Source organism: Felis catus, chromosome B3 (assembly GCF_018350175.1).
Source record: "Felis catus isolate Fca126 chromosome B3, F.catus_Fca126_mat1.0, whole genome shotgun sequence".
In the NCBI taxonomy this organism is placed as follows: Eukaryota; Metazoa; Chordata; class Mammalia; order Carnivora; family Felidae; genus Felis; species Felis catus.
Genome location: NC_058373.1, coordinates 91,249,137 through 91,263,637, shown reverse-complemented (window position 1 = coordinate 91,263,637; position 14,501 = coordinate 91,249,137).

Sequence of the window (14,501 nt, the reverse complement as noted above, 5' to 3'; positions counted from 1 at the left end):
GCATAGCGTATCATGTAGAGTTGAATCACTACACTGTACACCTGAAACAAATATAACTATGCCAATTACACTCACAAAATAATAATTCAAAAATAAATAGGGACATCTGGGTGGTGCAGATGGTTAAGCCTCAGACTCTTGATTCTACTCAGGTCATGATCTCTCAGTTGGTGAAATTGAAACCCATGTCCGGCTCCATGCTATCAACAGAGAATCCCAGACTCTTTGAAATTCTCTCTGCCACTGCCCAGTTCACACGCACTCTCTCTCTCTCAAAATAAATAAACAAACAAACAAACAAATAAATAAATAAATAGGAAGAAATTTAAATGCATTATAATATGATCCCAGTGAGTAGATTGAGTTTTAAAAGTTTTATCGTATTAAACAAAACTAAATGATTTTTGACAGAATTGCTAAATATATATACTGACATATCTTGAAGTTATTAGAATGTTGAATATGATGTTAGATATAACATTATGCAAAATTTATTCAAGTTGATTGGGACATGAACACTGTCATGAAGACTGACTGGAAAATAGCATAATGTTTAACAATAAGTGGCAATGTGTCAAGTATATGAGAAGACCTCCAGCTTAGTGCCACAGAATCTGTAACATTTCAGACATGCTAAAAACTGTCATGGGATCCAGAAGAGAAGTAATAAAATAACAATTACAGATGAATTCCAAACTTTCAACTTTGTGGGTTTTTTTTAGTATGCCATGTTGTTAAAATAAAAATCCATAAAACATGTGGATATATTCCACTGTACATACTTTATGATGTATCTCTTTTATCTTCTTCTCAGAACTTTACAATATCAGAAAAATTCTCTGCGAACTTAAATTTTCATTAGAATGAACAAATAAAATATTACAATAAATGAGCCTTACAACCCATATTATTACCTATAAGAATTTCAATTTAAAATAATTATAACTTTTATCCTGTCATTATTTATTTTGTATTAGTGGTAAGAAGAAACATTACGTAGAAAACATTTTAGTAAGTGCCTATAGCTACATTTATAACAGTAACTATATTCAAATATAAATTACATGTAACATCTTTGACTATTTATAAATAAATTTCTATAAGAAAAATATGTCAAGTTTTCCATTATCAAAGGAAGAAATACTATTATATATTAAGTAATAAAATCATGCCCTTTTTTCTTCCTAATATTATTTTCTTTTCACTTTTTCTTGAAAAATATTATTGGAGATTTATTGCATAGATTTTGGAAGGTTTTTTTGTTAACCTCTTACAATCTCTTCACTTGTGTTTTTCTATATTATGATTTCTTCTCCTGTTATTATTCCTCCTTTATAGTTACTTTGATTAATTTTTATAATGTTATTGAATTATTCAGTAGAACATGTTATTAACTGAATATTTGTATTCTCACCAAAATTTATGTTGAAACCCTGTTCTTCAATGTGATGGCATTTAGGAGACAGAGTTTTGGGAGTTAATTAGGATTAGATAAATTCATGAGGATGGAGCTCTTGTGAATGGAATTAGTGTCCTTCTAAGAGTCACAAGAAAGCTTGCTTCCACTCTCTGTTTTCTGTCATGTAAAGATATGAGAAACTGGTAGTAACCAAAAAGAAGATTCTTTAGCCTTCTTTTAATTCTTATAACCAGAATTGAACCATGCTGAAGGGTACCTGGTGACACAGTTGGTTAAACATCCAACTCTTGATTTCAGCTCAGGTCAAGATCTCATGGTCATGTGATCAAGCCCCAGGTAGGCTCCCTCTGGGTATGGAGCCTGCTTAATATTCTCTCTCTCTCTCTCTCTCTCTCTCTCTCTCTCTCTCTCTCTCCCGCTCCCTCTCCCTCTCCCCCTCTCTCTCTCTCCCTTAAGAATTCTTAAAAGTTCCCTTAAGAATCTCTCTTGCTCTCTCTTAAGATTCTGCCCCATCTCCCTCTCTCTTTCCTTTCTCTCTCTCTCTCTCTCTCTCTCTCTCAAACAAACATATTTATCTATAGGTGTGTATATGTTCAACAACTTAGGAATTAATGGTCCTATAAAATAATGCAACTAAATATGCTAAAAAAGTCCCTTTTTAGCTCAGATAAATATTCCATTGCTCTCAGTTATTTTTCATCATTTTATTTTTTTTTTAATTTCTAGAATTCCTATTATTTGCCTCATAGATGTGATACATCTTCCAAGTCTCTTCTCTTTTCCCTCCTTGTTTTATAATTTCTCTCAAAGTTGCCTAATATTTCTTCCACTTTTATTTTAATTTGGTTCCCAGCAGTTATGTTACTCTATTTTAGTTCATTAACCAAATGTTTAATTAAATTTAAAAAATATCCTGATTGCTTATCTGGTGAGCTTCAGAAAGTATTTTTATTCTTTAGTCAGAATTTTCTGAGTTCATATTTTACTCCATTTTGCACCTTATACTCCCTTCAACATATTTCAATAGCCATTAATTCCATAATAAATATTCAGCTTGACCCTTTTTCCATTAATTCTGCAACTCAGTATAAGTAAGTTTTTATTTTATGGCATCTTAATATCTACAAAAAGTCAAGCTATTATTTTTTAACCAGAGCAAACTTGTAAGTGCTTGAAAATGGAAACTCACAGTTGCTAATTATCTATGTTTATCAAAACATAAAATGTGTATTCTTTTTTTTGAGAGATAAAGTTGTTCTCTGTGTAGATCCCCTGAAGTGTTAATTGCATTCTTTTCCTAAGCAACAAATTTAGAAGCTAATTCTTCTGACAAGGGAACTCTTATACAAGTAAGCTGGGGTCAAAATGATCTGGAAGACCTTTCCAGGCATACTGAATGTAAATTAAATATTTTCTTAGGCTTTGGAAGATTTCTGTGTGTCAGGCACTTTCATGGAAGCATAAAACCTAACCTAAAGGCTTAGAGGTAAGATTCCTCCCCATCTTTTTTTTTTCCTTTTTTGTGCTATAAGCTTCTAGTCCCTCATATGGCTTTAAGGAGAAGTATGTCTCATATGTCTTCCTCATCCATGAGAGTCTGCAAACCCAGGGGTGCCTGGGTGGTTTAGTGACTTAAGCGTCCACATCATGATTTTAGTTCAGGTCATGATCTCATGGTTCCTGAGTATAAACCCTACTTGGGTTCTCTCTTTCCCTTTCTCCCTTTCTCTCCCTCTCTCTCTCTCCATCCCTTCCCTGCTTGCAGGCACATGCGATCTCTCTCTCTCTCTCTCTCTCTCTCTCAAAATAAATAAATAAACTTAAAAAAAATGTGCAAACTCAAGGAGTAAAAGACATGGGTTTTAAATTGAGAGACTGAAGACTTGGAGAGATTTGGTTTTGCCCTGTGTAACTTCTGAGTATATCCCTTCATCTCCATTTTACACTCCCCACTTTCTAGGAAACAGCTGTAAAATCTGGCCAATCTCTTGTTAGAAAGATTGAAACAAGCCTCCTTCAACATAGAAGTTATCTCACTTCTAAATATTGAGAAATTATGAGAGATTTTTTTTTCTTTTTTCTCTTATTGTGTCTTTAAAGTACGTAGCAGGGGTGCCTGGTTAGCTCAGTCGGTTAAGGGTCCGACTTTGGCTCAGGTCATGACCTCACAGTTTGTGATTTTGAACCCCACGTCAGGCACTGTGCTGATAGCTTACAGCCTGAGTCTGCTTCAGATTCTGTGTCTCCCTCTCTCTCTGGCCCTCTCCTGCTTGCACTCTGTCTCTCTTTCTCTCTCTCAAGAATGAATAAACGTTAAAAAAGTTTTTATAAGTATGTCCCAGAGCACCCCCCACCCATGCCTCTAGTGCAGTTCCCAGAAATTAATAAATGTCCACTAGGTAAATCTGACTAGGTGTTTGGACCTCTTCATATTCCTCTTGTGTCAAATTGGATAAGAAGTCTACTATTAATTTTTACCTTTGCTCCTTTGTATATAATGTTTTCTTTTGATATCTTGCTGATTTTAAGATTTTCTCCTTATTGCTGGTGTCTAAATAAATGGACTATGATATGTATTAGGAGTTGCACTGTGTCCCCTCCTCTCCAGAAGTTTATATGTTAAAGTCCTAATGTTTAGCACTTCAGAATATGAGCTTATTTGGAGACAGGGTCTTTTAGGGGGTAATAAAATTAAATGAAGTCATTTGTGTAAGCCCTAAATAATATGACTGGTGTCCTTACTGAAAAAACAAAAGTTGGGACCAAACATGTACAGAGGGAATACAAGGTGAAAACACAAGGAGAAGATGGTCATCTTAAAGCCTGAAGCAGATCCTTCCCTTAACAGCCTTCAGAGGAACCAACCCTACTAACACCTGATCTCAGATTTCTAGCCTCTACAACCGTGAGAAAATAGATATCTTTTGTTCATACCACTAAGTCTGTCTGTGGCACTTCGTTCCAGCAGTCCTTACAAACTAATACAATTTGCCTTGGGCCATTTTCTTCATGTGTCTTTTCCTTGAGGTTCAAGTTTCTTGGATCTGTGAGTTTATAGTTTTTATCAAGTTTGTAAACATTTGATCACTGCATTAAAAACACCGGCTATGTTTTGAGACTTCCACTTTCCAGTCCAACATTAAAGGAGCTTGGAAGTTATAACTCCAGTCTGTGCACAACAACAAAAGCTAAGCAACGTGAAAACCAACAACTCTTCTTAGATCCATGAGCACTGATCTCACAGGACAAACTGTGGTGCTGAAAATAAGAGAGGCAGGCTGATAGAATCACAGCTTGCTGGAGTACAAGCTCAGGAACAGAAACCCTCTCTGCACTGAAACACTGTTCCACCCATTCAGTTATGTGTTATTAATGGCCGTTTTCACACCACAGTTACAACAGGTCCTCCATGGCTCACAGAACTTAAACAACTGAGGAATTGCTGAGGGGTCAATGTAGCCAAGTTTGAGAGTTAAAAATTCCAGTAGTTCTTAAAATTAGGAGGGGGGCACCCACACATTTGTGAATTTTACCTCCAGAAAACCTACCAGGTTTTCACAGTGAGGATCAGAAAGAAAGAAAAAAAATATGAATATAAATATATATATCTGAAATATATATATGAAATATATGTGTATATATGAAATATATATGAAATATTTTTGTGTATATATATGAAATATGTATATGAAATATATGTGTGTATATATGAAATATATGTGTGTATATATGAAATATATATATGAAATGTATGTATGGAATATATATGTGTGTATTTATATGAAATATATATGAAATATATGTATGAAATATATGTGTGTATATCTATGAAATATATGTGGAATATATATATGAAATATACATGTGTGTATATCTATGAAATATATATATGTATATATATTTCTCCTTGTGCTTCCAGTGGATGGAGGGAAAAAGTATCTTTAAATATGTCCAGAGCATTCTATACTATTTTTAAAGTATATTTATTTTGAGAGAGAGAGAAAGTATGAGGCAGAGAGAGAGGGACAGAGAGAGAATCCCAAGCAGGCTCTGTGCTGTCAGCACAGAGCCCAGTGTGGGACTTGAACCCTCAAACTGTTAGATCATGATCTGAGCCAAAGCCAGATGCTTAATCAACTGAGCCACCCAGGTGCTCTCAGCATTCTATACTTCTTAACATGGCCCGGCCTCATGGGAAATCATTGTCCCAGTGTCTAACTGAATGGGGCTGTTTGAGTGTGAGTGACTTTGGGAAAGGGAAACCCCAAACTCCAGCCTCTTCTGTCTCACCTAGCCAGGGGTGGGGGTGGGGGGGTGGTTGGAGTACAAATCTGAGAAACACTTGTGAAGGTCACACGCCAGGAGGGCAGAGGCACTAAAACATTGAGGACTGTTGCTAGAATAATCAGACCCTTCTCCTCCCCCCAAACCTTCCCCTCTTATAACAGGGAGTACAACCTAAAGTACTGCACATGGCAGACCTCACTTAAAAAGAATTCTCTAGGGAGACCTCAAGACAGCACAGGAGACCAAGTAAGAACATCAGGGGACATTTTAGCCTCCGATAGTTGCAACTACAGCGAAAGGTAAGAAGAGCCTAACTCCTAGTCAGATGAACAAAAAACCTCACTCTACAGGCCTATTTAACCTAATCACTTGTACTGAGTGCATCATGCCCAGCTTTGTCTGTCAGCTTGGGCTGTCATAACAAGATGGTACATTCTGGGAAACTTAAGCAACAGAAATCTATTTTCTCATAATTCTGGAGTTCGGAAAGTTCAAGCTCAAGAATCTAGGTGATTTGGTGTCTGGAGAGATCCCCCTTTCGGGTTTCCAGATTGAGATCTTTGCACATTTCTCTACACGGCAGAGAAAGAGAATTCTGGTGTCTTTTCCTCTTTCTATAAGGGTACAAGCTTAACCAACTGAGCCACCCAGGTTCCCTGGAATATTAGTAATTTAATTTTTAAATTTAATTAGTAATTTAACTAATTTTAATTTTAATTTAATTTTTTAGTTAGTAATTAGTAATTTAATCAGTAACTTTAAAGATTTAGGAATCCATAAAAATGGGTTGCAATCCATTCTATGTATTTTATAACAAGAGATTATATACACACTTTTACTTTTAAATAGTTACTGAATTTAGAAATCTTATTATGAACACAAATCCAAATAAAAGTATAGCCAGTAATTCCAAAGATTATATATATATATAATTTGTTTAATTTCTGAAAAATAATTATTTTTGAGGGAAATTATATCATCAAATATCTAAATTTTACAACTGCTATTATAAAACCTTATTTTCCTTAATACAATTTAGAAGCTATATGATTAGTAAAAATATTGATGATTGACTGAATAAAATATTTTAAATTAGAATTTTAATATAATTCTTATGGTTTGTAATGTTTACCTTTACTTAAATATTAAATTTTTATTATCTACAAAACCTTTATTATGTTGAAATAATATTTTAATAGTTTTACTTCTATTCTGCTAGTAGTCTTCTATTGAATTTGAACATGAAAAAGTAAGATAGTTTTTCAAAATAGTATTTGTTAATTTATTATGGTCATTTTCTTTTTTTTGCTTGGTTAAAATGTAAGTAGTTGAATTACCAAAGTGTGGCAAAATCATTTCAGTTAGCTTTGTTTATCATACAGTTAATTATCAAACAAGGAAATTTAAAGTTCGTTTTGCAATTGCAAAATTATCAAATAATTGCATACATATTTTTCTGCTTATCAATCTTTTTTTTGTAAAACTTGAAGATACCCTTCAAAAGACATAGTAGTGTATCAATTATCGCCTTACTTTAAATATGTTTATAGAACTAATGTAATACTTGTTTGTTTTTAATGGAAAACAAAGTTATTTAATAACATCTCTTATTTTTCTCATTTAACAGAAATACTCATTAAACAACAGAGACATGAAGTAATTTAGAACAACCAATAGCCCATCACTTATCAGTACACACTCTTCTCATAATCAGATACGCCCTTCTAGAAAAAAAAACAGCCTTTAAAATTTATTTAAAATATCTCCTAGAAAGCACTCTTACAATCCAAGTTTCATTATGAAAATAATTTTTATCACATAATTGTCATGGCTTAAAATATGGATTTTATAATGAAAGTGCTAACATAGTCTTAACTGCAGTGTTACAAATATGACACTATAAGAGGACTAACCTGGGATGAATTACAGTTACTTGCAGTTATGTGTAGAAATCATTATGTATTTATAATGTCAAAAAATGAAAATACATACTCAGTTATAAGACAGTACAGATTGACTTATTTATTACAGTTGTCTCTATCTCCAAAACACATTGATTTATTTGATAAACTGGAAGATTATCATTTATGTGGTGATAACAATTTGTTACTTCTGGTTTGCTGCTAATTATTTATTCTCACAATTAGCTATTTATAAATTAAGTAGGACATAATTATAGATCTTTTGATATCACATCGGAAAAGCAAATGTTATATTATTATCACTTTATAATATATGATGTCAAATGCTTAACCTTCCCAAAAATTCTCAAATATATGTAAAGGTCTTCAAAATTAGTATCAGTTGGGAAATTGGTGCTTCCTACTTTTATATGGAGAATGGCATTCTTTTACACCTCTCATTATCTTTGTAAAATAAATATATATTACAGCTCCTTGACATTGTATTTTATTTGAAAAACTGCTTAAAGCATCAGTTTTCTCACAAAAATACATACTGATATTATTTGTTATAGACACAAATTCATAAGGTGCATTTTTGTTAGAATTTTCCATACATATTTTATGATAAAAATATTGAATTTCTAATCATAAACACATGATGTGCTCACTCTCATTTTTGGTGGTTACATTTAAATGTCAAATATCTTAAGGAGAAAATACATTAGTAATAAAAGAAAGAATATTAGGTAGATAAATCAGGTAATATTCAATGGAATTATGATGTATGTATTCTAAAGGCATTTATGGAATAAATTGTTGAGTTTTAATAAAATATATCCAATAAATATTTGGTTTATTAGTTTATGTTTTCCAAGACATACATTTGTCTCAAGTAGAGCATTTAAATACTAAAGAACTGTCTGTTAAGTATCTGGAAGGATACCAATAACATAATTAAAATGATTTAACTTGAGAAACAGTAATGAAGAAAATATTCCTAAAGGTATTAGCAGGATAAAAGAAATATATATGAGGGTTAAATATCAGTCACAAAAGCAACTATGAAAACTTATGTTCCCCCAAGGGTAGAGAGAGAATAAAGTTACAGCCTTGGAAAGCTGAAGCTGAATCAGGTATTAGATAAACTAGTGGATCTGAAGAGGATTTTATAAACCAAACAATACTATAAAGTGGGAACATATTTTAGGCCATATGGAGACATACAGAAGTTTAATGACTTGTTCAGGTCACATGACTGAGAATTTGATAGAAGAAAAATTTGAACCCAGATTGTCTGACTTGTAGAAACTTTGCTTGGTTGTCTAATAAAACCTACCTAGTTATTTCCAACTCCTGGGAAGGGATAGAAGCCACAATATTTGTAATAAAGTTTGTTATTAAAAATGTAATTTGAAAATTGATTTTATTTTTGTTATTATTTTATCACATATGCCCTTAATTTTCTCTTTGTGTACTTTTAAATGATTGAATATTTCAAAACAGTATAGTATTTTTGAAATTTATAAATTTTATCCTCAATTCCATAAATGGAGGATTTAGTTAAGTACTATGATATGTTAAATGGCAATTATTGACCAATTCTTCAATGGAAATTAATTTTCAAATGTGATTAAAAAAAAGAGAGGGAGAAGACAATTGATTTTTTTCTGTCCTATATAGAACACAATATCAAATCCCTTTTGCTTGATTATAGAACTGAGCACAGTTGTCAATAAACTCACTGTTGTTTAATTATAAACATTCCGATAAAAAATAGATATGACATTACATCAAGAGCTTCTCACTATAAAACACTCAGTAAAAAATGTTTGTTTTTCCATTCTTCTTAGAAGTTAAATATCTTCTAAATTCCTTTGTTGTTTATTGTAAATTTTTCTCCTGTCTCTTTTATCTTACTTTGTCAAACGATTTGGGGCAGGTTTACAAAAAGAGTAACTTAGTGATTTGGTAAAGAGATTCAAAATAGGCTGTTATTAGGAAGCAGGGGTGAAATGATCTAGGCTGTGTTCCACTCCTTCAGATATTGCTAGGGCGTGTAAAGCATTATCAGACTTATTACTAGCCTTTAAAAAACTGAGTATTTTGTATTTCTAAGTTATATAAACAATATATAATACATACATTTAAATATCACACTTATGTGTACACATATACACATATACACATAAATACAACGTGTGTGTGTGTGTGTGTGTGTATATATATATATATATATATATATATAGTTTATATATACCATTATAGATGATATATACATTACTCCAGATTAACACAATTCATTACTTATGTTTTAATAAATATTGACATTGTACATTGTAGTCTAAATTGAATTAATCTGGGGATCTCTCAGTTATGCAGTTGGCTTCCTGATACATAGTGACTCATCCATACATGTTTATTTTGAGACTAAGTTCATAATGATTGGGAATCCCTGGAGCTCATTTTGTCTCAAATCTCTGTGGGACTCCTCATTCCTGCCTTTAACCAGTAGATTCAAATTGGCAAAGATAATGATTATAAAACAACAACAACAACAACAACAAACCAAAAACCTAAACTAAACTAAAACAAACAAAAAAGGTGACTGCAATTCCATCACTTAGAAGACTAATGGAGATTTCATCTGTTTCTAAAACGTAAAATAGTGAAAAACAGTATGAATCTTGGGACACTATTTTTTGATTGGTAAATTACAAATTTTAGTTCACACATGAAATATTTTACTGGAATTCATTAATGTCTTTGAAATTTATTTTCTTTTTATTGCTAATTGCTTGAAAACTAAAGAATGAGTCATGAAACTGTAGTTATTATTCCTGATAAGACTATTATTGAAAATAATTTTGCCCATAGATGGGGGGGAATGTTAAAAAACTATGCACTCTAGGTATCAAATGCCCTACACCTAATCCTGAATATATCCATTAAAAAATGTGTGTCTCAGCTCTATGATGTATGTGATTTTTTTCCTCATACTGCACAAATTTTATGGATGATCTCCTTCCTAAATTCCTATATTATATAATTACTAAGCCAGCCAATTCAATCTCTTAAGTATCTGTCAAATCCAGCTACATCTCTAGAGTCTTGCTGCTACCTCCTTGGATGGCCACAGTATCTTTTCTAAATTATCAGACTTCCTTAAAACTTATTTTTCCTATTTTGTGTTTTATGTGGCTACTCTATATTTTTACCTGTTAAAATGATCATTCTAAAATTCAAACATTATTTGGCTTTCTGTTGCTGTCAAGATAAAATAAATAATTTTAATATGCTACCCAAGCTTCTAAATGAACAAAGCTCTCTCTTCAGCTCTTGACACTTCTACAGACTCAAGCCACATGGGACTATGCTCAGCCATTTGCACATTTAATTTTTTGAGGTTTATTTACTTCTGAGAGGGAGAGAGTGGGGTAGGGACAGATGGAGAGGGGAGAGAGAAAATCCCAAGCAGGCGCTTCACTGTCAGGATGGAGCCCAATGTGGGACTCAATCCATGAACCATGAGAACACGACCTGAGTTGAAATCCAGATTCGGATGCTTAACCTGAGCCACCCAGTTGTCCCTGAGCATTTAATATTTGTATTATATCTCTGTGCATTAAACATTTTCTACCATCCTTCCTTCATCTGGGTAGTATCTATTTATCTGTCAGGTTTCACCTAACTTGTAAAAGACTTCTCCAGCTCCTAACATCAATTATCTTCTATTCCTGTATTTACCATTTTTAGTACCCTGCACTTCCTTCATTACATCTGGCACAGGCTTCCTGATAGAAAGATCCTCATTTTAACCTCTGTGCCCAAGTTACATAAGTAAGTGGCTTTCCATCTTCAAGAAAAAGTTATATAAGTGATGCTTGTAATATGTACTCAAAATGAATGGAAATGTGTTAAGAGAGTAAAAGTAAAAATGATAGGAGGTTTGGATGTGGGAGTTAGGGGTAAAAGATGAAACTATTGGGGCACCTGGGTGACTCAGTGATTATGCATCCAACTCTTGATTTTGGCTCAGGTCATGATCTTGTGGTTGGTGAGATAGAGGCCCTTATCAAGCTCTGTGTTGACTGCACAGAGCCTACTTGGGATTCTCTCTCTTCTCCTCTTTCTGTCCCTCTACTATTTGTCCTCTCTCTTACAAAATAAATAAATAAACAGTAAAAAAAAAAAAAAAGAAACTATTATAGTTGTATCTGAAGCAAATTCTGATCTTAGGTCCTTTAGAGGAATTCTTGCCTATAGGCATTGAGACCTTGCTCTTAAGAGAGAGAGAGAGAGAGAGAGAGAGAGAGAGAGAGAGAGAGAGAGATGTAAACAACCCAAATATCCCATCAGATTAAATGGATAAATTTTGATACTTTTACAATAAGACATCATATAGTACTGGGAAATGAGTAAAGTATAATGACTTGTATCATCAGGAATAATCTGGGGTAAATCATTATATCACTTGTGGAAACAATCAAGTATAATAAAGCCACTAATTTATGTACTAGGCTGACACATACTTATTTTAGAATAAATATGGCCTCTGTTAGGAAAAGGAAGACATTGGGATCAGGATTTCAATTCTGTATACAACATTTTATCAATTAAAAGTAATGATACAGTTTTTATATATTTATAGTCTATATAGATTTTATTAGACAGTTAAGAGATTGCTTAAATAAAAAATAAAGAAAAATCAAATCCTATGCTGTATGATATGTAAAATGCAATAAATACAATAAATATAATAAAATACAATGCTAGAATATATGATATAAAATATGCAACAAACTATTTACTGAAAAATGGTTTAATCTGTAGTGAATATTATTGAGATAGTAACTTCCATTAGTGGATTAAGACTAGAATGATGTTATAGCTACAGTTACATTATTTTTAAAAAATTAATGATAAAGGACATTTAAAAAATGGGGCTTTATTGAAATAGAGACCAAGATAAAAAAATAGCTATGTAGAGCAAAGTATTCCATATCATGTGTACAAATTGGCCACTTTGATGACATAAATCTTAGGCAAGTCTATTTTGTATACTAAGACCACCATTTTTTATTCTTGATGTTCCCTTACTATTTATTGCCAGTCTATACACATGTATCTCTCCAACATAAAATCATCTCTTGTCTGCATTATAAGCTCTTGCTCCCAAAGTAACCTTAAATTTAAGAAGTTGCTATGAAATTAAGTTCTCAGAAGCCAAAATAAAATGAATTATTTTACATTTCTCTTTTCTCTCAGATGGTTGGTAAACATAATCGGTGTAATATCATCTTTAATTGTTGATTATTGATTGTTGATTGTTGATTGTTGATTATTACCTCAGCTCTGCCTCCTTCCACACCTGTGAGAAGAAGCCTGGGCAATCAATTTGTCAAAATTCCTCGAGAGTAGGTTTCTGGGTTAGATTCTATTTATGAATGTCGTTCATAGGTGATTTGGAAAATGAAAAAAAGAAGACTATTATTATACGGTAGAAGCTGCCAAAAAGCTTTAGATGGCAAATTCGTAGAAACTTCTGGACAAGCTCATGCTAATCAATAACTGGATACTACAAGCAAGTGACATCATTCATAGAGTCTTCAATGAGAATCCTATAATTGATTATTGAATGACATGGTTTTCAGGTAATCCATGCTTATGGAGACACTAGCTTCCTGCATTAAATACCTTCTTGATTAAAATACTTAGAATGGAAACCAATTTGTCAATAAATTTCATATAAAAAATAAAATAAAAAATAAAAAAAATAAAAAAAATAAAAAAATAAAATACTTAGAATGGCCTTTGCTCTCTTGACAAAATCTTGATTAATCAACTAGAACTCACAATTGATTATATCTGAATATCTATTATTAATAAAGTATAATGTGTCCTTTAACACGATGTGTCTATCTCTCAAAACCAAGTGACCAGTCACTAAAAATGATGCACACTAAGTTTATCGCAGGTTATTAAAGTAATCAAAATTATAAATAACTAGTTATCATACTGAAGTTCCACAATATCAACTAACATTGTTCTCATTTGAAGGAATGAGCATGAACTAAAGTACAAAGAGGAAAATTATGGCCTGATATATATTATTTACAATAAAAGAATATGATAAAAAATTAACATAGCTCTACATTTTTTTATATTTCTAAAAAACGTGTTTTTAGTTAAGTATACTAACAAAACAATTTGTATATAGGCACACACACATTTCAAATTAGTTGGATTCTATACATATGCTGCAAACTGCATCATGAACATATGCAGCAGTATCAAATGCTCTAAATCAAAACATTTTTTATTTTTTTGTAATGTTTATTTTTGAGAGACAGAGAGAGAGAGAGAGAGAGAGAGAGAGAGAGAGAGAGACGGGGGAGGGGCAGAGAGAGAGAGAGAGAGAGAGAGAGAGAGAGACATAGAATCTGAAACAGGATCCAGGCTCTGAGCTCTCAGCACAGAGCCTGATGTGGGCTCGAACCTACGAACTGTGAGATCATGATCTGAGTCGAAGTTTGGAGGCTCAACCGACTGAGCCACCCAGGCGCCCCTAAATAAAAACATTTTTAAATGTAATTTCCAACAAATGATGCACCACACTTTCTTATATCATCCATTCACTTTTTTTCCAAATATCAGATATAAGAAATATCAAAATAGACATTTTACATTTATTAAAAATAAAACCAAACAAAATATAAAAGACTAAGCAAAACTATGCTCAACACAAGTTTGGATATTTTTCTTGAGATAAATCCTAAACTGGACTTTCTGTGTCAATATATGAATAACTTATATGTGCTTTACCAAATTTCCCTTTAAAAATTTGCACTGAGTAGTAATAACTATATAGTAAGAAACTGGACAACCTGGAA